This window comes from Mycteria americana, chromosome 4 (genome assembly GCF_035582795.1).
Source record: "Mycteria americana isolate JAX WOST 10 ecotype Jacksonville Zoo and Gardens chromosome 4, USCA_MyAme_1.0, whole genome shotgun sequence".
Classification (NCBI taxonomy): Eukaryota; Metazoa; Chordata; class Aves; order Ciconiiformes; family Ciconiidae; genus Mycteria; species Mycteria americana.
The window spans coordinates 50,624,547-50,650,944 of NC_134368.1; the positions used below are offsets into that span (position 1 = coordinate 50,624,547).

At 45.3% G+C, this 26,398-nt stretch overlaps 1 protein-coding gene across 6 annotated transcripts in view; it reads left to right on the forward strand.

The window, feature by feature from the left end:
- Nucleotides 1-7,673: 7,673 nt before the first annotated feature.
- The window catches only part of FBXW7 (F-box and WD repeat domain containing 7), a 196,339-nt gene continuing 177,614 nt past the window's right edge, over nucleotides 7,674-26,398 (forward strand). For 2 of the 6 annotated variants that reach the window (XM_075500472.1, XM_075500470.1), the window contains exon 1: nucleotides 8,524-9,093. The gene's annotated coding sequence lies outside the window, so the exon portion shown is untranslated. Of the gene's footprint in view, nucleotides 7,857-8,523; nucleotides 9,094-9,374; nucleotides 9,523-23,959; nucleotides 24,115-26,398 lie in introns of those variants that run through there. The other 4 variants (XM_075500469.1, XM_075500471.1, XM_075500473.1 and 1 more) reach the window with 4 other exon arrangements.

A 26,398-nucleotide genomic window follows, 5' to 3' on the forward strand; every position in this document is an offset into this window, starting at 1 on the left:
AGTCTCTGATTGCAGCTGTTAATATTACCCGAAGGAATATCAGCCACTAGTCAAGAAAGCTGTGGTAACACCTTGCTAATGAGAACCATATTTGAGGTTACTCAGACTAACAGTTTGATTCCTGTAAACACGTTCATTTTTTTAAAAAATAAATTTTGCTTTTAGAATGATGGGGTCAGTAAGAGGGTCCAACTATATAAGAAACCCGTAAATTTTTGGAAACTTATTTGGACTGCCTCTGAACATCCTGGAATTGCCTTCGGCTTTCCCTCTCAGGCAGCTGAGACTACTTCTTACTTCTAATAAGCAACTGCTTTCAGGCTGGTTTCTTTAATTAAAACTTTTAAAGCACTTTACATTGCACGATATAGCCTGCACAGAAGCACCATCTCTGAAAGTGATGATGACCCTCAGAATAACCCTTGAAAGCACTAGGAAATCAAAAATGTTTTCTCTGTCTCCCCCCCGCCCCCAGCCATTGCATTTCAGGACCATCTTTCCTGCTGGTGCTTGGAGATCTACAGCTTTTCCTTGCTGGAAAGGGGCTTTATGCTGCACTGCTAACTTTTATATCTGAGATAGATGGAACATAATAATTTGAAGGGATCGCTCATCATAGCAATTGTCAGGGCTGTAACACCTCCTCTCTTCAGGGTTTCCTTTTTCAGGGGAAAACGACAGTATTCAACACAAATTTATGGTATTATTTTTTCCCCTCCCCTGAACCAGGGTCTTCCCTGGGAGCCTATTTAGCTCTCTACGCTACTGTCTTCTGGAAAAATTTGTGTTACTTGCCTAAAGCAAAATTATCCTTGAAGAAAGAACAAACCTGCAGCCGTCTGCTTGGTTCCTCAGGTAATGTCTGTTGGTTCTGCCTTTGAAAAGCAAGTTTGGGAATTCTCTCTGTGAAGCTGGGCTCTTAGATGCAGATACTTTCAATGTTTAGTGTTCCCTATGTGCTGAATGTTCCTGTTTCTCAATGCATTTGGTTGCCTTTGGACTTAACGTGATATGGGTTTATCTGATGAGAAAAGGCATTTTCTAAAGGAAGCCAGAGAGTGTAGCACACCACTTTAAACCTGCCATGCAGAAGCCACTCTTCATTACATAATTGAATAACTTCCTGTTAAATTGTTGTTAATTTATTGAAAAATTATCCCAAAGAGCACTGAGGAAGTGTAAAATGTTAAACCTCGCTGTCTTTCCATTCCTAGGGGCCTAGATTTATGTAGCTGAAGCTAAATAAAAAAGGGTAGCAGCATGACCAGCTAACAAAAGCTATTATTTTGGATTGCACCGTTAAGAGATAGCAAGATTATTCCTTTTTCACAAGGCTTGCCAAATCTGCACAGTTTTCAGATTGTACAGTACAATTCTGTGTAACAGCTATGTCTTGATTTTTTTTTTTAGTACACGGCTAAGTACTCTAAAAGTTGTTCTTGCGCTCTCTCTCTTTCTGTATGCGTGTATATAATTATAATTATTGAAATTAAGTAGTTAAAGTCTATTTATTCTGGAGCAGCACAACTACAGGAACTTGATTATATTTTATTCAGTCACGGGAGAGTTTGATTTGCTTAGACACAGGAGAAGTAAGAACATACTACCAGGTAAAAGACAACAACGCAGGAAACAAGTTACTAACTGGAGAGCATGCAAGCAAATGGAAATAAAGTTCTAGGCTTATATTAATTTGATAGTATTTTTGATTGCAAAATGTAATCTCAGAAAAGCCTCAAAGCCTAGAATTTGATGAGATACTGTTGACACTCTATGGCAGTACTAATAGCCTAATTCAGATAAATTGAGAGCTGTCTCGCTCAGATAGGCTTTGGGAAAGTGCCTTTACCCCCATTCCGCTGATTATTAGTTTGGAGGACCAGGTGCCAATTGCCTAAAACTTCAGTGTCCTGTTTTATAGCCACATAATTAGAATCAAAAGTAGAAATGTCTTCAGAAACTTTAATTGATGAGAATACTGTGTTGCCTGTTACAGTTAGTGATTATTCTCCGAGTTAGCTGAATACATGAGTCCAATGTCTTTTCCTTCCTAAGATTGTCATTTTTACATCTGTGCAAACCTTTTTGCAGGAGATGATGTACTGAATAATTGTTTTATTAAAATATAACTGTTGGGGGGGGTGTTGATGGCCAAAGTAAGATGGCTGAACAAAATGTTAATTATACTGGAGAGCAGGACAGTGTCAGATAGTATCTGAAATAAAGATGAAATATAGGTGTTCAAATTTAAGTCAAAACAGGAATCTTAAATTTTGTAGAATTACCTCTGGAGATGTGGACAAGAAATTAATGAAATATCTGGAAAAAAAAATGGGCTCTGCTATGGCTTGGGGTTATTCAGCACTAAGATCAGTCTGTCACAGAAAACAGCAATGTTACTGAAAACAGGTTTCCACAGTGGTTTCTTACGAACTGTTGTTTAATGGTATTGTAAATAGTTCAAATATTACAACTGTGACTCAGTTATTTTCAATACGGGGGGATACCTTATTAGGACTTGCTCCCACCAAACCTGCTTTGCTTACCATGACAGTTAGACTACCATGGCTAAATATAGATTACAGAAGAAAGGTGCTAACGCTTTCAAGTTCAAGTACACACTCAGATAAATATTATGAATAGGCTGATGTTTTGTAAACTAGTGCTTGACAGAGGCACAGAATAGATGCTCTCCCGTGGGAATTTTCTGTGCTCTTTCTGTGGCTTTTATGGGAACTTAGATGCTCTTAAGACAGATGTCTGAGCTCTCTTTTTATTACTATTAATTTCAGGTCCAATAGCAGCAGGAGACTGGCAAAGCTCGCTAGCAGTGGGCTTTCAGGCAAGCTGCCCAATGTGGTTTTGCCAACGCATTGATCTGCACTACCCTTGCTTGTCTGCCCTGACTTTTCCAGGGTACAGGTAATTTTAAACAAGGTTCTAGTGCTGGTTTAGTCCTGCTGTAACCATGGCCTTGGTGGACCTGACAAACTTTGTGTTTTGGTGCGGATTTGGAGAACATTCAGAAATCGGTTCACTTAAGTGCGTTATCAGGTGTGTCGGTAGTAGGGATGGAGTTAAATACCTGCCCATAAGGCTTCTAAGATCAGAGATCTGAGCCTGCAATGTTGCACAGGTCAGGTCAAACTGGGGCTTGGTTTCAAACATTTCACAAAACCCAGTGTTTTTATTTAAAGCTGTGTCTTCTAAAAGTACAATTTTGTATGCAGTGTTCAACAGTACTGTAAAGAAAACCCCCAGCAACACTCTTGTATTATAAGCAAGCTAAAATATCAGTATGTAGCACACTTAGGCCAGACCTGTTTTAACTCGAGTTATATTTGCATTAAGCTATAGCCAGACATGCAAAGGTAATTAATGCTGCCATTAAAACTAGTATATGTATATAGACAATCTCTAGCCAACCTTCTCAGTGATTGCACTGTTTCTCTTATTTTATGAGTTACTCCTGCCAAAACCCTTACAGTACCCGTAATAGAATGAGCAGAAATGGAGAAACGGAATAGGGAAAACAAAACCCCAAAGGTCTTGCACTGTATCATCTCTGTAGGTATCAAAAATGAGGCTATTTTCCTGAGTCAGGGTAAGAACTCACAAACCCTCTCTGATATGATATTACTGCTATGAAATTTATAAGCAGGTGTCCATGGCAAAGGATGGTGGTGCCACCAAGACCTATGGTTTGAGATTGAAATTCCCTGTTGATGAGATCATCTGTGCTATCAGCTTCCTGAGCTGGTGCTGTCACAGCATCGTCCTTTACGTGCAGCCTGATCCTGGCTCTGCTGCAGTTATGTCTGGCTAAACTTTCATCAAAGTTGGTTGCAGTAAATTTACTCCCTTTGTCTCCCAAGCAGGGAGGAGGCGTGGGAAATAGGCTCCAGTTATTTGACTACATCCATGAAAATTGGCCTTATCTACCTTGGAAATTTCTTCTCTATCTGCAACTGGAAAGTGTTAGGCTGTTACACCTCTTGAAAATGAAATCTTGGGTAGCTCTTTTTTTCTTTACCTGTTCCTTTTATTGGAAAAGAAAATCTACATTATAACTGCTTGAGCTCAGCATGTCCGTGAAGCCTTGTTTCCTAAAGGAATAAAGATGAAAGAAGATTTTAATTCTTGTTTTCTTGTTGTCAGTTCTGTTGTATCTTCTATATTTTGTTTGAATGCAATAGGTTCTATCTACAACCATGACTTTATTGTCTAAGTCTGGTGGAACTTGCTTGCACCCAGCTTTACAGTACTCAGTAAAACCATGGAAGAATAGTGAATTATGCCTTACCAGTGACTCTAAAAACATTCTTGAAAAGAATAGCAAGAAAACAGAAATAAACTAAACGCCTAGCTGCTGGGAGGGAAAAGGTTTCAGTTCCATCATGCAGGGTATTTAAAATTATGTTGCCAAGGTCAGCTAGGACAGCAGTTTCATTTGTCGGGAATTAAAGGTAGAACTAACCGTGACTTTGCTAGGAAGGTTGTCTATACAAAAAGGAGCCTGTTGCTTCTTTACTTGAAGTCTGTCATATTCTTAGATGAAGCAGATAGATAGGAAGTCTCATACCATTTAGGAAGTGGCAGCAAGTGGTCTGAATTAGCAGATTTAGTATGAAGGTTTTGACAGCCTATGTGCAACATAAGCACTGCAGCTAGTAGGGTGAAGTTTGAGGCAGATGAACCAATCTATATTTCACTAACAACAAAAAAGTGTGGCTCTACTCCCTTGTCACTTGCTTATCTCGCCCATTTTGCTACCTTTTGTCTGCTCCTGAGATTTTTTTCTCGCCCAGCAGAACACGCTGTGATTAAGACAGCTGCTGATCCCGCGTCCCCCGCTCCACTGCCTGCCGCCTCCTACACCTGCAGCGCAACAGCACAGCTCCCCCACAGCTCTGGCCTGCGTTTGGCAGGGGGGACCCAAAAATGCGGATAAGCACTATGCTGCAAGCCAGGACTTGGGTCTAGTGGGACTCCCTCCTCACAGGAGTCTTGCTAAAGGGTCTGTTTCTCAGGCCGCAACTCTGCCTCAGAAACCCTCCCCAGCCCAGGACCCCCACACTTGTGCGCCACCCGTGACCCCAATACATGGGCTGCCTGCCTCTCCCATCCCAAACCCTGACACACGGAGCCTCGGATATGGGCAGGTTAGAGAAGCTGAAACGTCCGCCTGAGACAGCACTCGGTTTCCATTCTCCTTTCTGCAGGCAGTGTGGTGCACAGCACTGCAAGCCATTAGGATGTATCTATCTGTAAACACTCAGGGCAAATAATCTTTAAAAAAGTAAGGATGTGAATTTAAATTGTATTAGTCAAAATGAACTAAACCTTGTACAGAAGGCCTCCTTCAGCATTAACTTTATTTGGAGCCATGTTTTCCCACACAAAGAAATCCTTTATGCTTCCCTTTATCTGCAAACAGCACTTTAAGCTTACAAAATTTATCATAGACATCTGATAAAACCAGAAATATGGGCAAATGAATCAGATTTAAAAAATGGTGGTTTACTATTTGAATTTGCTCCTTTCATTTGGTTATTCACCTTATTATTTATGTCATTTTAAAGATGACATAGTACAATACAGGGTCAGCTTTCCTCTATAATAACAATTTTCTTGTAGATTCGTTACTAATGCATGTGCCCTCTCTCCTGGCTGACTCACATTTTCAAATCATCTAATTTTTCTCTGCCTTTTAGCATGTAATCTTTTCAGTTACCAAGGTTGTGGGGAAGTTTTAACGTATTTCAGTGCAGGTTTTCTTATACATGCATTTTAAGCGTAATAAAAAAATGACAGATTGCAGTCTTGCTATTAAGCTTAATACCAACTTCTTGTACAGATGGTAGTCCGTCAAGATTAACAACGCTATGGGAACAAAATCCAGCCAGCCAGCCAGCAGGTATCCCTTCAGCCTCTAGACAGAGTGCTTAAAAACAGCGTTTCTCTAGCTCTGTCACTATTTCATGCACAGTAATAACCTCTGGCAAGTGTGTTTTTGTGTTCTCACTGGATTGTATGTTGAAAACAATACAGTTCCACTTCAAACTGTTCTATGTTTTATTTTTAAAACAAGTTTTATTGATACTGTATGTGCGGTGGCATTAGAGTCTGGCATACAAAAGTGTTAATCTCCCTGCTTAGTTCTGCCAATGCATTGATCTGCAGTACGATTGCTATTTTTATCCCTGCTGTTTGAAGTACAGTCAGTCATGACCACATTTCCATTAAAGACTAGGCGCTGAACCATTTTAATCTGTGACTAATAAAAAATCGTAACATTTTCATTAAATCCACATACAGGCTCGGCACTATCATCGGTGCTGGCAGAGTAGTGATTTTCTGTTTCTTGAGCGATGCATCTGCCATTGTCAGTGATCTACACTGATTAGACAGCCAACTTTTTCCTTCACTCCCAAGTAATGTGTACTCAGTATTAGTGTCCCAGATATGGCTGATCTATGTGTAAATCTATTATTCAACGGGCAGAGGGAGAACACCACAATGAAAAGGAAAGCCAGAAGAATAAGCAATAGGTCCAAGAAACAGGAACTAGTAACCCCTTGACGTGGCCAAGATCTGAGGGAGAGACCTCCATTCTCTTAGCTCAAGGGGCAGAGACCCATACCGTAGATGTGAAAGTTTTAGCACTGCTATTTCCTTTGTAGAGGGCAAAAAATGCACAGGCGTTTTTGTAAACTTAGGAAATTGTGCCCACAAACACAGATGTTAAAATAACGTTGTCGTTCTTTTAGTCTAACTCCACCAAAATGAAAATATTAGAATTGGATTACTCATGCAGACTTAATTCCTGCCTGCTCCAGGATTATAAAGTTTAAATTAATTACCTGATTACATATTTATCTATGTATTTATTACAGGGCTCCTTTGTCATTCTGTGGGAAAGGTGAGTAACGCTCTGTGAGGAACCGGGTCTTGCTAGTGAAGGAGGCTGCTGTCTGCAAAAGCACCCCCTGCCAATTTGTGACAGAGAGCCTAAGTTGGGAGCTCCAGCTGGTGAGGAAGGGACCTGGCTGCAGCTCTGAAGAGTGAGAGTGCTCCTCTGCTACCTTGTCCCAGTGGGGACAAGGGAGAGGTGTGGAGACTCGTGTAAGCTCAGACATCTGTTTTTAATACACAGGAAGAGAAAAATCAGGTAAGCAAGGTTATGGGAAAGGGTAAAGAAACATCCAGCGTAAGATGATGGGGAATAAGAAGCAGTATTAAAACTGAATAGCAGACAGGAAAAAGCCAGTGGGCAATCGGAAGGCTTTTAGCGTGGTTAGATAGCCTCTGGCCCAGAGCTGGTGTGGGGTCCGGGCAGAGCAGCCGCCGTCTGTCTGCGGTCTGCCCGGGAGATACATTAACGTGGCAGAGATTAGCACTCAAAAGGTAGGAAATGCCAGACATAAATTACATGAGTAATCTTAATTTTGCTCTCGTGTACGCGTTTTATGATAGCGACACGATCAAATACTGCTTTTTTTTTTTTTTTTTTTTTTTCCACGGGGCCTAAGCTTTTCTCGGTGAACAGGCTGGATGCTGCGAGCAGCCATCCCACACACTTAACGAGCGGCAATTACATTTTTTTTTTCCCCTTGTCTTCAAGTGAACAGCGTCGTATCTTCTGCATCGTGTGCTGGAGGATCCCTGGAGGAGCTCTCTGTAACGGCCACAACTCTGTAACAGATGTTAGAGGCTCCCGTAATTACTATTTTTTTTTATCTTTAGGAGAGCGGGGCCAGTGTCACCATTATCCTGATTACCGGGTTTGAGGCACCCAGAGCTCAGCGGCGCTGTGGAGAAGCCCGAGCAGAGCGACACGGTCCCGCTGGGGACAGGTACCTCCCGCGGCTCTGGAAGCGCCCGCGCAGCTGAGGCACGGCAGCGACGGCTGCGCGACCACCGCCTTTCATCGCCGCTCCTTGCAGCCAAACGCTGCGCGGACGTGAAGCCGCGCCATCGGGCCTGGGCCGCCGCGCTCGCCCCGGCCGTTCCCATGGCAGCGCCAACGCCCGCCCCTCCCCGCCGCCGGGGCGGGGGCACGCGCACGTGCGCGCGGGCAAGGGCTTCGCGCCCTCCCCGCGCCCCTGACGTCACGCGGGGTGAGCGAGCGTTGCCCCCCTCCCCCCCCCGCCGTTCCAGGCTGAGCTCACGAGCGGCCCCGCCCCGCGCGGCGGGAAGGGGCGGGGCGCGTCGAGGCCGCCGACTGCGGCTGCGCGCAGGCCGGTGCGGGGCCGGCCCCGCCGCGTGGCGCCGCCCCCTTGTCCCGGGCTGAACCATGCAGCCGCGGCGATACCTGCTCGGCTCCACCTTGCCCGCCCTCGGCGTCATCGCCCCGCGCCGGCACGGGGGCGGGGCGGGGCCTGTTGCTGGGTTACGGCTGTCATCCGCGCGCGCCGCCGCCGTGCTCGCTCTCTCGCCCGCCCGCCCTCCCCGCCCCCTCCCGGCGCCGCAGGAAACGAGCGGATCCCGGGGCGCTGCTGCCCGCCGCCCCCCCGCGCCCCGTCCCCCGGCCCGGCCCGGCCCTGCCCCGCCCAGCGCCCCGCGCCGCCGCTCCCACATGCCGGAGAGCGGAGCGGCCGCGGCGCCGAGCCCCGCCGCCCGGCTGCCCCGCGCCGCCCGGCTGGGGCCCTAGCGGCCCCCCCCGCCGCTGGAGCCGGGGCCCGGCGGCGCCCGCAGTGCATGAGAGGGAGAGCGGGGCGGGGGCCGCGGCCCGAGCCACTCGCCTCCCGGCCGGCGGCGGCGCGGGGACCGGCCCGGGGGACAGCGAGGGGCGGCGAGGCGGCGGCTCCATGTGAGAGGACGCGGCGGCGTACCTGAGCCGCCGGGACAGCCGCAGCCGGGGGAGCGGGCCCAGGGCCCGGCCCCGAGGACCACCGGCCCGCAGCCCGCCCGGGGAGGGCTGGACCCGCCTGCCCCCTTGAAGCCGCCCGGCCCCCGGCGGCAGCCCCGGGGCAGCGGGTCCCCCCCCCGCCGGGGGAGGGGGGCTCCGCCTCGCCGCCGGCATCGCCCCGCCGGCGGGAAGGCGTGCGCGCCGCGAGCGGAGGGAGAGCCCAGCGGAGCCCGTCCCGAAAAGTGAGTGCGAGCGGGAGGAGCCGCCGGGGGAGGGGGGCTGGGTGCCCGGGGCCGCTGGTGGAGCACGCGGGGACCGGGGCGGGGGGCGCGGCGCCGCCGCCGCTTCCTATGCGGCTCACGTTGCCGGCTGCGCACGGTCTGGTGCCCCGCGGGCGGGCGGCTCCCGCCCGCCGCAGGCTGAGGGGGGGGAGGTGGCCGCGCCGCCGCCGCGGCGGCGGCCCCCGGGAAGGGCCGAGGTCTCCTCCGCAACTTCTGCCGCCCCCTTTGTACCCGTCGCAGCGCGGGCCGGCAGCGCTGGCCCCTGCGAACAAAGGCGGCGGGCGGTTAAAGGGCTCGGGACCCCCTCCGTCCCCGCCCGTGAGAGCCGAGCGGAACCGCCGGGGCGGAAAGTTGTGCAAGGCTGGGAGCGAAGCGCACGGCCGCGCTGCTGTAAGCCCTGAGGTTTTCAGACACGCACCCCCACCCCCCCCTTTTTTTTTTTCCTTCTTCTGTAAAGGGTTGAGTTCCTCCTAACAGACCCTGTGGCTGCCTCCTGCCTGCTCGTTTGCATAACCCCTGGGTGGAAAATGCCGCTGTTATTGTCACGGGAAAACGTTATGAAGGAGTTGCTTTTTCACGTACAGCATTTTTAAATACAGTTTAAAAGCCAGAAGCAGCGTTGGCTCTTCCTGTTTATCGGAGAAGTTGGTTCTTCACGAAGTACGAGCAAGTGCTCTTGCTGTCCCTCCAAATCTTACTCTGAGGCTGGGGAACGAAGGGTCTCGTTTGGGAATGGGACTCTGTTTGTCTGCTTGGGGTTTGTTTTGCTTTGCCTTTTAGCATTTCTGCAGCGTGCGGAATTTCCCTCTGAGCAAAACCTACAAGAAAACTTAGATTGTTTTAATAGAGTATCTCAACTTGCTCTTAACTGCAGAAAACACTACCACAGTAGTTAGTCAGGGAAGGAACATTTTACGTCTGTTGGTGCTAAATTGTGCTATTTGGGAGTTAAAATTTATACAAGTTTGTTACATATGAGGAGGAGGTACTAAAAAGTGAAGAGAGTAGGTTGAATGTCGTTTATTTGATGAGACAGTGTTCAGACATAGCTCCAGAAATCGTAACTGTGCGAAAACTGTTGTCTGCATGAGTCTAGCCTCAGTGCTGATTCCTCTCCACGCGGAGTTTTTCCCTGGAACAGTTTTTCCCTGGAAAGGGAAAGGAGAGGAGTTTTTCCCTGGAAAGGGTCTAGAAAGAGTTTGAAGGAAAAGGTTGTAGGATTTGTCTGGTTCTTCATTGAAGAAGAATAAACAGCTTGTGAACATCCTGTGGGTCAATTGCTAGGGTCCCGCTCTTCTGCATTTTCTTTACCAGATGGAATCGAAAATAGAGAAAAATAAAATGTAACAGAAATGTATAGTGGCTGAGGGTCTCAAATACACGCGTACGAACGGAAAGCCGTACTCCAGAGTTCCAGCAATGTGTGCTCGCTCTGTGCCTTAGTTTGTTTGTGCTATGCATTTGAGAGTAGGTACAGTCTGTTTCCCAACTGTGTACTTGTCTGTTCCACTGAGAAAGAGACAGCCTCTGAAAACTCAGGAAAATGAAGACATCAGTAGGAAGTTCAAAGGTAGATGGGGGCACCTGATGTTTCACAGTTTCTTTTTGAGACCAAGTATGCTCACAGGTAAGAAGACTCTTTTCTTAGACCAAAATATCTCTGTATCTTAAGCTCCCTGTCATCGCTGCTGTTTTAAAAAGGGGGTAAAAGAAGTTGAACTCTCCATTCAGTTCACTCTTTGCTTTTCTTGGCCCAGGACCTAGGAGGTCAGGAAAGGAAGTTGCATTCTCTTCAGGCTGTAGTGTTAAGGAGATGGCCAATGCTATGCTGTATTTAATATCTACAGGAGCTAAAAGGCACTATGTCCTTTTTTTCGATATGGTGATTACACTTGTTTTTATGTCACTTCCTGGTTCCAAACTTAAATCTGCCTTTTCCCAGTCCATCATCATCCGGTAGTTAATGGCAGCCTGTTTCTATCTCTTGATGGCATTTACGCATTCTTGTTGGTGTTCCAGGTTCATAAATATCTCAAGAAGATATATCACTTTGTTATTAAAATGACTTTTCTCAAGGTTTAAGTTTTTCCTCCTATTGCAGCTTAGATCTAATCAATGTAGTTCCTTTGTTCAAGCTGAATAATTTATATTACAGCAGTGTCTGTTTGGAAACATAAATGTTTATCAGAAAGTATGTGAATTTCATTTGCATTAGCTCATAGAGATGCTTTTATAATAAGTAGCTTTTTAGTTTAGGGAAAGAAATCATTTTTATCTTTAGACTCTTAGACTGACAAATTAACTTTACTTCCCCTCATTATGTACGCACGCAGTACTTTGCAAAAGTTTTGTTAATTACTTCAGTGGAATTTGTTGTCTCTGAATCAGTAAAAGAAGGGAATGGTGTGTGATGATTTAGGCCTGGCAATGTTATTAAACAGAGAGGAATGCTATTCTTCTGTCTCTTTAAAGTAAACTAAGTTAGTTAAGTATCTTTTGGTCAGCATGTTTTAAATTCACGCTGTATTTAGCGGACATGTTTAATCTTCTGGATCTTTTTCTGAAGAACACATGCTTGTTTACTGACTATATGTACATTACATTTGAAAAAAACCCAACATAAATTCCCTGTCTGCAGAGCTGGTTCAGCCTTCTCTTATATGGCCTGTGTATATCAGGTAATTCTTGAGAGAGATGATGAGGATTACATGTAATCACTCTTGAAAATGCTCTTCCATGACAGAAAGTATTATGATTTAGTGAATTTGTGGAAACTGATGGATGGTTCTGTACTGAAATGCTCCATGTATTCACAGGCTAGACAAAATCTGTTTACCAGGATCACTTCTACAGCCTTTAAGATAGTTGCTTGCGACAGGAAAGGCTACAAAGACTTCAAATATTTGTCTGATGAAGACCTAGAACCATGTAAGCATAGAAGTTAACTTATTGTTAACAAACTACTTGGTCTTGCTTTGTGGTGGTACGGCCACTGGTTATTACACAGGCTGTTCTGGCTTAAATCAAAGGTCAGTTTAGCCCAGTATCCCGGGTCACCAGTGGATGTCTGTGAAAGACTGTAGGCAGCACTGTGGGCTTATGAATCCCTGTCCCAGAACACCCTTCTGGTTGCTATCAGTGTGTGCTTTAGGACTGTGTCATTTCTGTACATTTGGCAACCCTTGGTGGCTTCCTCTTGGGTGAACGTGTTTGGTGGATTTGAGGGAAGAGTGGGCAATTCACTGCTTAGTGACTTGTTTTGAACATGTGAGTTGCCAGCTGTGTTGGATACCTTCTAATTCCTGTGTGAGGAGAGACGAAAAATACTTGATCCCTGTCCACTCCTCACCTGTCACAGTTTCGTGTCCAATAGAAAATGAAACATGGTTCTCCAGCTTTCACTTTATATAGATTATGGGTGAAATAATAAAGTAATCATTTTTTAGCTCTGTTCTCTGCTCAGCTGGAATCAGTAAATAAACATAACGACTTGATTAGGTGCTTACTTTAATATTAAAGTACACATTTGCTTTTCTCCTTTGAGAACTTTGCATATGCAAGACATTTTTTGGCTGTAATGAATGTGAGAGGTATTGCAGCTCACTTGTGAGGGAACATTTCTTCGGAAGTGAGAAGGAATGGGAGCAATTACTCTGTTGCGATGTTGTGATTCCTGCCTAGTTCTTTCCACCAGTGGTTCTGATCAGCCACTCCAGTGTTCATCCTGTATCAATGCATACATTGCAGTTAAGTGTTTTCTAATAGATCCTTGCTGGGTTTTTTTGTCAGTAATGTGGATATGATTTATGTCTGTAAGCACTTCCACTTGCAGCCCATATTCCTGAAGTTTATGCTTAAAAAGGCTAGTAACTGTGGGGGTTTTGTTTTGTTTTGTTTTCCCCTATATTTACTTTGAAATAGCAGATTTCTTTTCAGAGCTTGATCAAAATAATTTAAATTTGGAAACACAATGCATGTATATTATAATTTAGTCTGTAAGGTCAAGTACTTCAAAAGTAAGGAATGTCAGAATAAAAAGGAACTACTGCATTCAATCTTGTTCATGTTCACCATCACAAAAAGTACGTGGTCGTCTCTTCAAGACTGCTCATCTTTGCAAAATAGACAGGCCTCTATTATTCAGTAGCTCTTCAATATTTTGTTTTCTCAGTATTCTCTGAAACAATTGCAGTTATTTTTACAAGGGCAAAACAATGTATTTTTTCCATAATGTCATGTCTTAACATACCAGCAGACATCTTTCCCCATTTGCTGGGGCAACTGAAGATGTTACCATTGGCTAGAGAATACAGCACCCACAGCTTGGCTGGTAAGAGGAGGCGTGTGAAATAGTCCGTATTGTCCAAAGCTAGCTTGCTTAGCTCAGATAAGCTTTGCCTGCACCTTGAGCCAAGGCAGTTGTCTTTGTGCTGGAGGATGAGGAGTGTTGGTGTGTGCTGTTTTGCTGGCACCATTCTGATGTGATGGTTTCAGCAAGTGCATGCTCACAAGTAGCTACAAGAGCAAGGTTTGCTCTCAGACAGCTCTTTTTTTTCCCTCCTAAATCCCTCCAACATGATAAGCGGTGGCCACTGCAGTAGGAACTAGTAAAATTTGTCTAGTTTTTTGACCAACCACAAATAGGGCCCTAAAATGGAGAAGCCCAAAATGGCACGTTTTAATTGTATGTGCTGTTTTCAGTTTTGGCTGTAATTTAGAGTTGTACCAGTACAATACATTTTGCAACGCTATTTACCTTGGATTGTATTTAAAAAAAGAAAAACAATTTCCCTTTAATAGTCTCACAAAAGATTGAGAGCACTGTTCAGATTCTGTACCCCAAATACATTGTTATGATACTGATTAACATTTTGAGGTGCCCTAGATGTCATGTGAGCGTGGGGTCATTGGGATGTTGGGGGGGGGGGGGCAAGTAATGTGTTTCTTGAAATTGCTTGATCTGTGTTTCTGATTGGTCACACAAGACTGCTTTCTAGCAGCTACAGTATCAGGGAAGCCTGTAGTGGATGGCTAAGTTGGCCTAGGTTAATTTAGTTTGTCTTGTGACCTGAAATTGGATGGCTGCTTATAGGGAGGGACAGCTCTGAGGCAGTTAAGGTTAAATAATGCTTCCTGTTTAGACCGACTATTCTAAGTTGTCCAAAATATGAATGTTTTGAAGTGCTTGCTTTCTTGAAAACCTTTCAGTAATACGGATGGCGTGAGCTGCCTGTTGCTTCTCCGGAGAAGCAGTGCTGAGAAGTCTATGAGCTCTTCAGCGTGGGCAGGCTGAGGTGAAGTGTACTCAGAGGGCAGGGCATGCTGCTGAAGCAACACCTTCTAAGCACAGGATTTGCCTCCTTACCAAGGCAGGAGAGCTACCCACAGGTGGAGCTGAGAGGTGTGTATGTGCTGTGGTGAGACCTGGCCTCGTGGAGCTGGAGCTGTGGAGAAGGGGACATTCAGGGAGGAGGAGTTGCAATAGTTTTCTCTAAACTCTTCATAAACCTCGATCAGTGAGTCTTGCCACTGCAGTATCCCGGGTTGTAATCATGGATTCATTCTTTCCCTTCCCTGGTCTCCCTCTTTATGGATGGGTGTCTCTTTGAAAATTAGAAACCTGACCTGATACTGGGATAATTGATACGCTTGCTCCTATGTTCCCTTCTCCAGTTCCTCAACCTTTTGGTCCGATGTCAATGTCGTTCTCCCCCTTCAGCACTTCTTCCTTTAGACATGTCGCTCTGGGTGGCTAGGAAGGTGGGAGGAGATACAGGTTACCTTGACGTGATACAGGTTACCAGAAACTTCCCCTGTGTATTCCCTTGCTGGGATTATCAAAGAGCTTAAGGGTGGTGGTGGAGAGCTGACTGCACACAGAGTGTTGGGGAGTCTTTTTGATGGAATGAAGTACTCCTGAACTTGGTCATGCAGAGTTAGGGTTACTCAGCTATACTTTTGTCGTGTTGCAGGTTGTGGCAATTGCTTTGAACTTCTAAAGGACAGGAACTGCAAATTCCAGCAAGGTGGAATTAGAAATAATCAATTTGTTTGGGGCACTGTGTTTGGGAATTGCTTTTCTCCTAACTTGCTACTTGTTGCAAGAGTCTTGGGGTAGGGAGGCAATGATTCAACCTGCTGTGCTTCCCTCACCCCAGACTGCCCACCTGGTGCATGTTTAAACTTCTCTGTGTAGCCAAGAGGGGGACAGATGCACACTCTTGTGACAAGCCTCTGGTAGAAGGGGGCAGTTGTACCCCTCCGCTTTCATGGCGTGTTAGTTGTGTTCTCTGAGGTAGCAGGTGGATTCTGACTGTGCTGGCTCCAGTCCGGTTAAGAGCTAGACTTAGTCACTGCTTGACTCCCAGCTTGCTGGACTTTGTCTTGCCCTGGACTTGCTCTGCACTACCAGCTGTCTGTGAAAATGGTACATGGTCCTGAATGGCTGCTTCGTGTTCATGAAACATGGGAAGAGTAGCATGCAGGCTTTGGTAGCCCCTTAGTAACACAGTAGTAATTCTAACTATGTTTTGACATTGTATGTCTTCAGGGAAGTGATAGTATGTGTGAAATAGGTCATTCTAAGAATATCTTCCATGGCCCCTAATCTTAGGTGGGCTCTAATAGACAGGTGTCTGAACTTTCCATTTTTCAAACCTGTAATACAGAAGTGTGTTTGTGTTAACGATCCTGATTATCTCCATAATGGCAGTTTCTTAGCATGTGTAGATGTTTAACTTAATTTTGAAAGTTTTACATACCTGAGAGTGCACTAAAACTAGGGTGGTTCTTAGACATGGCTTGCTGTAGCCAAACAACTTTGACATTCATGGTTATATTTGATTTGTTTCCAGGACACGCTGTTTCTTAATTTCAGGTTTTGTGTTGTATTCCCAGCTTTATAGCTGATTGTCATGGTAAATCTTGCACGTTGTTCTGTTATTTGTCCTTTGAATACCGTTATGCTTGACTATTTTGAAATCAAGTAATTCCTGATATGCAACAGAAAAGAAGTGGTCTGATTCTGGAATAACTGAGGGTCAAACTTCAGCTCAGCCATTTACTGATGTTTGGCTGTGCCTGGCAGGAGCACTAGATAACACTTGGTATGACTCAGGAGCACAGGCAGGGTATTTTGTTTGAAGGGTAGAGGTGGGTGGTGTCCCATGCCATGGGGTGGATGTGTGGCTGTCTAGTTAGGGGAGCTACATGCTGCGGTTGCTGGCTGCCTATGTAGGAGGTACGTACAGTCATACCGCTCAGCTTGCGTGTTGTTTACATGGGCTGTGGGAACCTTTCGAAAGGGTGCTGGGAATGACTGGAAAAACAAAAGCTTGTTTGGTGGCACAAAAGAAATGTTAACGTTTTGGTCCTTCTCATTCCTATTGTTTGTTTACACTGCAGTGTGGTGGGAACAAAATTGATTGCGTAGGTTAGGCACGACCTGGCAAAGATTAAAAAAGAGAAACTCAAAATTGAAACAATTTACCCTTCCTTCATAAAATCTTTTCAAACTTTGCAAAGATTGAAGGTTCCTGAGATGTTATATTCACTTGTCCTTTATGGGGTTGTCCTTTAGTATTGCATTTGACCTGCTTAGTTGCTGCTGAAAGGAATGGTTCCAGGTTCTCGCACCCCCAACCTCTTCCTGTGCTAGCTGTTGTTTTAATCTGACTTTTTGGTAATTAATTTTGTGCTGCTGGTTTTCTACCCTTTTAGTTCCCTGAATTTAAGTGAGAAGGGAACTAAAAATCAAATTTAGTTGGCTCAGTGTGACACGGGATGTGCATTAGAGCTGGCACAGGGGATGCACAGCTGGTAGTGAATCATTTCTGCACTGGCTGGCCATTAGATCAGCTTAACTGTGCCCTGAAACCTCATGGTTGTGGTTTGATGATCTGCTGAAGCCAGTGTGGAGTATGTGCTGCAACCAAAAGGGCTGATTTTGCTCCCCCCGCCCTCCCCCTCCCTTTTTGGCTTTTGTGGTTGTGCTGTCCACTTCTCAAATCCAGCTGGTTGTGAACCAACATGAGTGCTAGTGCTGCCAGACTTCTTAGCCTTTTGGGTAAGGGAGAGTGGGATTGCCCCTTTTAACAGCAAGACAAATTTAAGTCATCTAAAAATGCTTATAATCCATATACTAAACTGCAGAAGTATTGTCATATGTGTCGTACTGTAAACTATATGCATGACAAAAACCACCTTTCAGCTACTACTGCCAATTCAACCTACAACTTGAGCATGCGCTTAATCTTCAAAGGTTTTTCCCTGGAGTTCTCTTCATATCACAGTCATAGCTGTGCCAATCTGGACAAACTAATCCTTTTATTCAGTAGAGCTACATTTAACACAGTGATCAAAGCTACAGTGTGCAGAAGTATTAGTATTCAAATCTGTAAAAAACAAGGGAAACAAATTGTTCTATGAGCAGCAGAGCGAACAAAACCTAGTTTCCTGTGGATTTGTATCTGCTGCTGTATCCCACCACTGCAGTAACAGAGTCCTCATAACTGTCCTACTATCTTCTGTGACCTCCTTTATCACAATATGTTCAGATCCTGCAGTCTGACTACTGTGCTACTCTCCATATAACCTACCAAGCTTTTTTTTTCTTTGCTAGATGGGCTGAAGGCAGAATGTGCTGTGACTATTGCAGAGCTATGTGTATGCTTGCTGGCTGCTGCCAAAGAGGAAAAAGACTCATATTCAAGAATTCTACTGATTGTAGAGCTGAGAGTTGAACTTTTGTGCTATTCTCTCTTCCTATTAGTTGCATCTCCAGAAAAGAATTAGGGTTTCATTATATTAGGATTTCATCACATGTATCTTTTTGTCTTTCCTTTCTTTTCAGAATCACTTTTTGGAAAGGTGGATAGTGCCACTGAAAAAGTTTCACGTATGAAACTTCTAGTAGTTCGCTATTTTTCAAGATCAGTCTTAATTGTTGTTACAGCTTATTATGCTGTTTAATAAAACATGTAATCCTTTTTAAAAGTACATTAGGTTTGTAGTTTAAGTGATTTTTTTTTTTTTTTTAAACCAAGTTTGGGGATCTGAGCAATTGTTGTATGGAAATGTATTGTCTCGTATTAATCATGAATTTCATAGTAACGTCTTATGTTATTCATGATGTTTTAACCCTGTAGTTTAGTGGAACATATTCTTGTTATAAAACTCCAGCTGAACTCAGAGTTCTTAGGTTTTTTTTCTATACCTATTCCTGTGTATTACTCTGCATCTCTCAGTTACAGTTAACATATCTGATCTTTCTGATGCTTTTTGGCATCCCCTTTAGGATGACTGGTGTCAACTTTCACCTTTTTTGAAACTGTTTTAGTTTAATTAGCATTTCAAATCATTTTTTACATTGTGTGCCTACTTGGAGTGCTGTATATTTACAAAATGCCTACTTGGAATGCTGTATTCCATTTGTAATGTACCAATTGTAATATTCTCCAAAACATTTTATATACATCGTAACAGGTTTTTTTACTGAATATCATTCTTCAGTGGACTATCCAGAGTGAATGTGTCTCTTTCTGAATTGGTTGTTAAAATCCAGAAAGTTGGCGAGTAGAATATTCACCTTGACATGCAGTATCTTGTCGATTGTTCTTTTGTCTATCATATATTTCCCTTTTTATCTAGGTTGGTTAGACTATCTGAAGTTCTTACAGTTCCTTCTCTTGTCTTAACCTTAATAATTTTCATGTGAGTGAGTTTTGCCACTTTTTGCTTTCTGGACTGTTAGGGAATATGTGAAACAGTTCTAGTACAGAGCCCTGGCCTTCTGCTGTTAACCCTTTTCTGCGAGTTAACAGACCACTTACTGCTTTTTCTTTCGAAGCTTTGTCGCTGGCATCTAATCACAAATAGTGTTTTCCCCTAACACCAAGATTAATGTTACTTAATGGTCTCTTGAGACTTTGGGCGAGGCTTTTTGAAAGTCAGTTTTTCAGCAATTTCTCCTTAGTTCACTGTTGTTGTTATAAAATTCTACTAGCCTAAAAAAAGCATAGTTTCCTTTCCAGAAACCATGCTGTGTATATTCACTGATATCAACCTGCATATGTTTTACAATAGTATTCTCTAAACAATTGTTTCAGCTAGCTTGCTGATGCATGAAAGACTTGTTTGTTTGTAACACGCTAAATTATATTTACTGGCTCTTTTACATGTAGGTAAGCACTGTGTTTTCTCACATTCTAGTATTAGATATTTTTAGTAGGAGGTTAATGTAATTTTTTAATATTTACAAATTATTTTTTTTCTCTCACTCCTCTGACATAACCCAGTTCTGATTTCTGCTAATAAAAAGAGAAAATGCAAAAGTAACAGACTTTCTCCAAATGTTAATGGCTTAGGTTTGTTAGCTCTCTTCCACACCCCCAAATTGTGTAGTGGAGTGCTGGCAGCTGAGAAACGTGAGTGCTCAGGTAGTCTTTCTTAGACTTTGAATTTAGGATCTAGGAGGTCTTGAATTCGGATGACAGAAACACTGCAAGATGTGCAGTGGAGAAGGAACAAACAGGAGTATAGAGGTGACTTGTTCTTCCAGCTGTTTTTTGTGTCCCTTTTCAGGAAGGAAACAACCTGCAAACCCAGGGCAGAGTGAGTCATTTAGCTTTTCTGAGGAGAAAAATGGCAGCCAGGACTGTTTGGTGGTAGACCGTTCTGCTGCCCACTAAGAGCTTGCGCAGACACAGTGTTGTTGTGGTTTAACCCAGCAGGCAGCTAAACACCACACAGCTGCTCGCTCACTCCCCCCGAGTGGGATGGGGGAGAGTATTGGAAAAAAGGTAAAACTCATGGGTTGAGATAAAGACAGTTTCATAGGACAGAAAAGGAAGGGAAATAATGATAAAAAATACAAGCCAAGTGATGCACAATGCAATTGCTTACCACCTGCTGACCGATGCCCAGCCAGTTCCTGAGCAGTGGCCGTGCCCCCCCCCCAGCCAACTCCCCCCAGTGTTTTTGTTCAGCATGACGCCATGTGGTGTGGAATATCCCTTTGGTCAGTTGGGGTCAGCTGTCCCAGCCGTGTCCCCTCCCGGCTTCTTGTGCACCCCCAGCCTCCTCGCTGGTGGGGTGGGGTGAGGAGCAGAAAAGGCCTTGACTCTGTGTAAGCACTGCTCAGCCACAACTAAAACATCCCTGTGTTATCGACATTATTCTCATCCTAAATCCAAAGCACAGCACTATGCCAGCTACTAGGAAGAAAATTAACTCTATCCCAGCCGAAACCAGGACAATATCCACCCCTTATTCTATACCATCTACGTCATGCCCAGGTCCCACACTTTCCGATACATCCCAATTGATCACCACCACCACCTTTCCTGTCTTTTGATATATACACACAGATATCATTCCCTTGGTCTCTGGGCCATCCCTCTAAAATGTCCATTGAGTTCATTTAGTCCATGACTTTGGGCTCCATGTGTCCTAATAGTCTTTCAGGGCAGGAGAGATGGTGTGTGGTGTTGGATTGTTGCATGCTGAAGCCAGTTGTGGTTCCATCACCACTGCGCTTGTCTGGTTCTGTCATCACTGCGCTTTGCTTGGTTTCATCAAAATTCATTCTTCATTAATATGGGTGATTCTTACTGTAGTACTGTTGATATGGCCTATAGCAACCATACTAATGATGATATACAGTATTATATAGCAATTAATGTTGTACAATTCAAATCATTGGCTATTTTCACCCCAAATCAAATCCCCTTGAGGTACACATCGGACTTCCCTATCCTTCCGCATTACCCACCAAGTGCACCCAGGTCCTTGAGCAAAAGCAGTCACACAGATGGGTTTGCCTTTGCCTGAGGCAGGAATAACCCAGACTGTCTTCCCCAGCATATTTTTTATGTGTGCTACAGGGACTTTATCCCCCTTCTATAGTATGTAAAAGTTTTGATTGGGCAGCGCCAGCTTGATTGACAGATCCCCTAGTGTTGGCTAACCAGTTGGCTTTTGCTATATGTCCGCCCCAATGTTTGAATGTCACACCACCCATTGCTCTCGGTGTAGTCTTTAACGGTCCATCGTATCATTTGATTTTCCTGGAGGCTGGTGCATGATAGGGGATGTGATATGCCCACTCAATGCCATGCTCTTTGGCCCAGGCATCCATGAAGTGGTTTTGGAAATGAGTCCCATTGTCTGACTCAGTTCTTTCTGGGGTGCCATGTCTCCATAAGACTTGCTTTTCAAGGCCCAAGATAGTGTTCCGGTTGGTGGCATGGGGCATGGGATATGTTTCCAGCCATCTGGTGGTTGCTTCTGCCATGGTTAGCACATGGCGCTTGCCTTGATGGGTTTGTGGGAGTGCGATATAATCAGTCTGCCAGGCCTCCCCATATTTATATGTCAGCCATTGTCCTCCATACCACAGAAGCTTTAACCGCTTGGCTTGCTTGATTGCAGCACATGTTTCACATTCACAGATAACCTGTGCAGTAGTGTCCACGGTCAAGTCTACCCCTCGATCACGAGCCTGTCTATATGTTGCGTCTCTTCCTTGATGGCCTGAGGTGTTATGGGCCCACCAAGCTATAAATAATTCACCCTTATGTTGCCAGTCCAGATCCACCTGAGCCACTTCAATCTTAGCAGCCTGATCCACCTGCTGGTTGTTTTGATGTTCTTCAGTCTCCCGACTCTTGGGTATGTGAGCATCTACGTGACCTACTTTTACAACCAGGTTCTCTACCCAGGCAGCAATGTCTTGCCACAATGCGGCAGCCCAGATGGGTTTACCTCTGCGCTGCCAGCTGTTTTGCTTCCATTGCTGCAACCACCCCCACAGGGCATTTGCCACCATTCATGAGTCAGTATCGAGATAGAGCACTGGCCACTTTTCTCAATCAGCAATGTCTAAAGCCAGCTGGATGGCTTTCATCTCTGCCAATTGACTCGATTCACCTTCTCCTTCAGCAGTTTTTGCAACTTGTCATATAGGACTCCACACAGCAGCCTTCCACCTTTGATGTTTTCCTCCAATCTGGCAGGACCCATCAGTGAACAGGGTGTATTGCTTCTCATTTTCTGGTAGTTTATTATACAGTGGGGCCTCTTCAGCACGTGCCACCTCCTCGTCTGGCAATATTCTGAAATCTTTGCCTTCTGGCCAGTCCATGATTACTTCCAAGATTCCTGGGTGACGTTTCCTAAGAAAGCTTGTGTTTCCTTTTTTCTAGTTGGCGGAGACATAGCTGCTATCTTGTTGATCTCATCTGTTAGAATCTGATGACCTCGATCTTGCCATTTTATTCCTAAAAACTGGATCTCCTGTGCAGGTTCCTTGACCTTACTTTGTTTTATGGCAAAACCAGCCTTCAGAAGGATTTGGACTATTTTCTTCCCTTTCTCAAAAACTACTTCTGCTGTATTGCCCCACACGATAATGTCATCAATGTATTGCAGGTGTTCAGAGCTTCACCCTGTTCCAGTGCCGTCTGGATCAGTCCATGGCAAATGGTAGGGCTGTGTTTCCACCCCTGGGGCAATCAGTTCCAGGTGTACTGGATGCCCCTCCAAGTGAAAGCAAACTGTGGCCTGCACTGTGCTGCCGAAGAGATTGAGAAGAACGCATTAGCGATATCAATTGTGGCATACCATTTGTCTGCCTTTGACTCCGGTTCATATTGAAGTTCCAGCATGTCTGGCACGGCAGCACTCAGGAGTGGTGTGACTTCATTCAGGCCGTGATAGTCTACTGTCAGTCTCCACTCTCCATTAGACTTTCGCACTGGCCATATGGGACTTTTGAAGGGTGAGTGAGTCGTGCTGATCACTCCTTGGCTCTCCAGTCAATGAATCGGCTTATGGATGGGAATCGGGTAGTCTCAGTTGGTGCAATATTGCTGATGGTGCACCACTGTGGTATCGATTGGCACCTCAGCAACCCCACAACAGAAGGGTCCTCCGAGAGACCCGGCAAGGTAGACAGCTGTTTAATTTCCTCTGTCTCCAAGGCAGCTATACCAAAAGCCCACCGGTACCCTTTTGGGTCCTTGAAATCCCCTCTCCTGAGGCAGTCTATGCCAAGGATGCACGGAGCCTCTGGGCCAGTCACAGTGGGGTGCTTCTGCCACTCATTCCCAGTTAGGCTCACTTCAGCCTCCAATACAGTCAGCTGTTGGGATCCCCCTGCCACTTCGGAAATGCAGATGGGTTCTGCCCCTGTATAGCTTGATGGCATTAGGGTGCACTGTGCACCGGTGTCCACCTGTGGGTCTGATGTGCCAGGCCATCGAATCCACACAGTCTGGTAAACCTGGTTGTCCCTTTCCTCCACTTGGCTGGAGGCAGGGCCCCTCTTGTCCTGGTCATAGTATTCACTACTCATTTCCTGTAAGTGTGAATCGGAAGTCCCTTTATTAAGATCAGAAGTAAGATCAGCCCTTCTACTCTGTCTGGGGAACTGCCCACTGCAGACTGGAGCAGCAATTTTCCTGGAAGAACCCCCTTTGTGATTGTTTTTCCTTGTAACTCACGTACCCGTGTCTCTAGGGTCGAGGTAGGTTTTCCATCCCACTTCCTCGTGTCCTCTCTGTGGTCACGCAGGTAAAACCACAGGGTGGCCCATGGTGTGTACCCACTATATCTTCTCTCTTGAGCAGAGGAACACTTACTCCTAATATCTGAGATACTGGTCTGTACAGGTGGGGAGTAGGACCTATTATCTTTGAATTGCTGGAACTCCTGGGACAGTTTCTCCACAGCCGAGATGCAGGTCCACAGAGAGGAAGAGAGACTTTCTTCATATTGCTGGAGTTGGCCAGCCAATTCATCCACCGTTTGTCCCTCTCTGTCTTTCCAGGTCATTACTGCCAATGAGTTGGCACACGACGATGGTGCGCTCCATACAAACTTCTACCATGTGGGTCGTGTGCGCTTGACTTCATCTGGATCTTTGGATAACTGCTTGTTGTCCAGGTCATCATAAATCACCTCCAGCACAGCTAATTCTCTCAGGTACTGGATACCTCTCTCCATGGTGGTCCACTTGCCTAGGTGACATATAACATCTTCCTTGAAGGGATACCTTTCCTTCATGCTGTCACGTCCCACCTGTGGGGAGGGGGAAGTAAAATCGTGATGCCGAATGTGTCATGTTAAGGACGTGAGTCTGGTGTGTGGCTAAGGGAGAAGAGGTGGCCCTCCCATTGAGTCACGAGGTTCAGAAAGGATCCCCTTTCTTTCTAAACTCCTTCTCAGAGAGGAGTCTAGGTGTGGCTGGATCCAGCCTTAGTCTCAGACTTGGTCAACGGTTTATGTCTAAGGGTTACGAGGATGATAAGGGTAGCCACAGAGCAGAGTCAGCGTCTGCCTGCCAGATCCCTCTCAACCCCCCTCAGGAGTGACTCAGATTCGCAGATCCCTTTGGTGTGGATTAAGGTGAAATGACACTCAAGGTCCATAAACAAACATCAACTTTACTAAGAACGAGAAACTCCTATATGAACACTATTCTATAACTGTTGGTTATCGCACAATTATATTGGCCTGAGCTGTGCGGCTTTGCTGAAAGTAAGGTAGGCCTTTTGTTAACAAACCCTGCGAGGAAAGGGGGAGAGAAAGATAAAGAGGGAAAGAGAGAAAGAGATTGGGGTAGAAATATCACCAGTCCTGGATCCAGCGTTGGTCCTGCCAACGGGGGTATTCAGTATAGAAGCCCCCGAGCCCCTCTGCATGGCCCTGTTTATTGGCCCCAGCCCCGGGCTTCTGGAACCTTCTCTCTTTCTGGCCTCAGGAGTGGTTCAGACACCTCTTTTTAGTAGCGTTGCACTGTTGTGTCGCTTACCACCTGCCTGCAGGACAGGAGATGAAGGAGTCCCCGATCAGTGCGCGCTGGAGTCCACTCAGTTCTCTTCTCCCCATCAGATGCAGCAAGATGAACCAGGCAAGGCTGTCGGTGCAGTCCCATCTGGGTCGCCAAAACTGTTATGCCACAAGCGTGACGACATTTACCCAGTGTGCCAGATGCCAATATACACACAGGGCAGAGGCATTTCATTTCATGTCTGCACAGAGATGGGTGCTAGGTGGTCATTCCACAAAGCTAGCACAAAGTTCAGTCATGCAGGTACAATATTTATACGGTCTAGTTATACATATGCATAAGTAATTACACAAAGCAGTTTTCTATTGGTCTACATTTCTCTTATTTCAACTTAAAGCTACAGTGCTACTTTAATAGTTTCTTCTTTGAAGGTTAGTGATTAACAAGGCCTGCATGTTCCCCTTTGACCGATTAGCAAGTACGCGAGTTAGTTAAGCCTATACAAGCCAACTATTCAACCCATAAATCTCAGATTTCGGATATCAATTCCCCCCTTTGAGACTATCTAAGAATAAGTCTCATTTTCTCCCTAGATTGTTTAACTAATGGTAAGCAACACTTGCAAGTACATTGTAATAACACATCTTTGTATGTTTATGTACTCAAAGAAATAAGTATATCTACAAAGATATGTTAGCAATACTATTGATCCCAATAATATAAGAAAATACAAGAATAATTCCCCTTGAATACAATCTATATGGGCTATAGATTCTATTTGAGTCCAAGTACAGTTCATTTAATTCCGAGTTAGCCTGTCAAGCCAAGAGAAGTGACACTGCGCCACTCCTTGTGGCTTCCATTTTGTCTCTTGGGGCATCATCCATTATGTCTCTCTGGGCTCACAGTACAGACATTTGGGGCTCGTCCCTTACACATGCCTGACAGGAGTCGCCTCCAGAGGCTGAGGACTTGTGCCCCTTTTCCAATCGCTTTGTCAATGCTCCCTTCCCTAGAAAGGGATCCCAGTTGCTTGGCTTCCCTACCTTCTAATTCCAGGCTACTGGCCCTGTTATCCCAGCATCGGAGCAGCAAGGTGACAACGTGCTCGCCTGGACGAAAGCTGAAATCCTTTCGCATATCTCGTAGCTCACTCAGGGATAGGGATCAGGTAGTTACTGCCTAATTTATGAGTTCCACCTCTTCTTCCTCTTCTCATGATGGCCCTGCTTTGGAGTAGCCTGCCTCATCCAGTTCTTCCCCTTCTTAGTAGAAGTTTCTTCCCTTACTAAATGAACTGACTTTCACATCCAGTATTTCTTCTTGTGTATAGGGGCGACTGATACTGGCATGGGTTGGTTCTCTGGTTCAGCCGCAGTGCCTGTCACCAGGGTTGGAGTAGCCACAGCGCCTGTCACCTGGGGCTGGAGTAGCTGCAGTGCCTGTTGTTTTGTCATCAGATCCAGAGACCTTCTC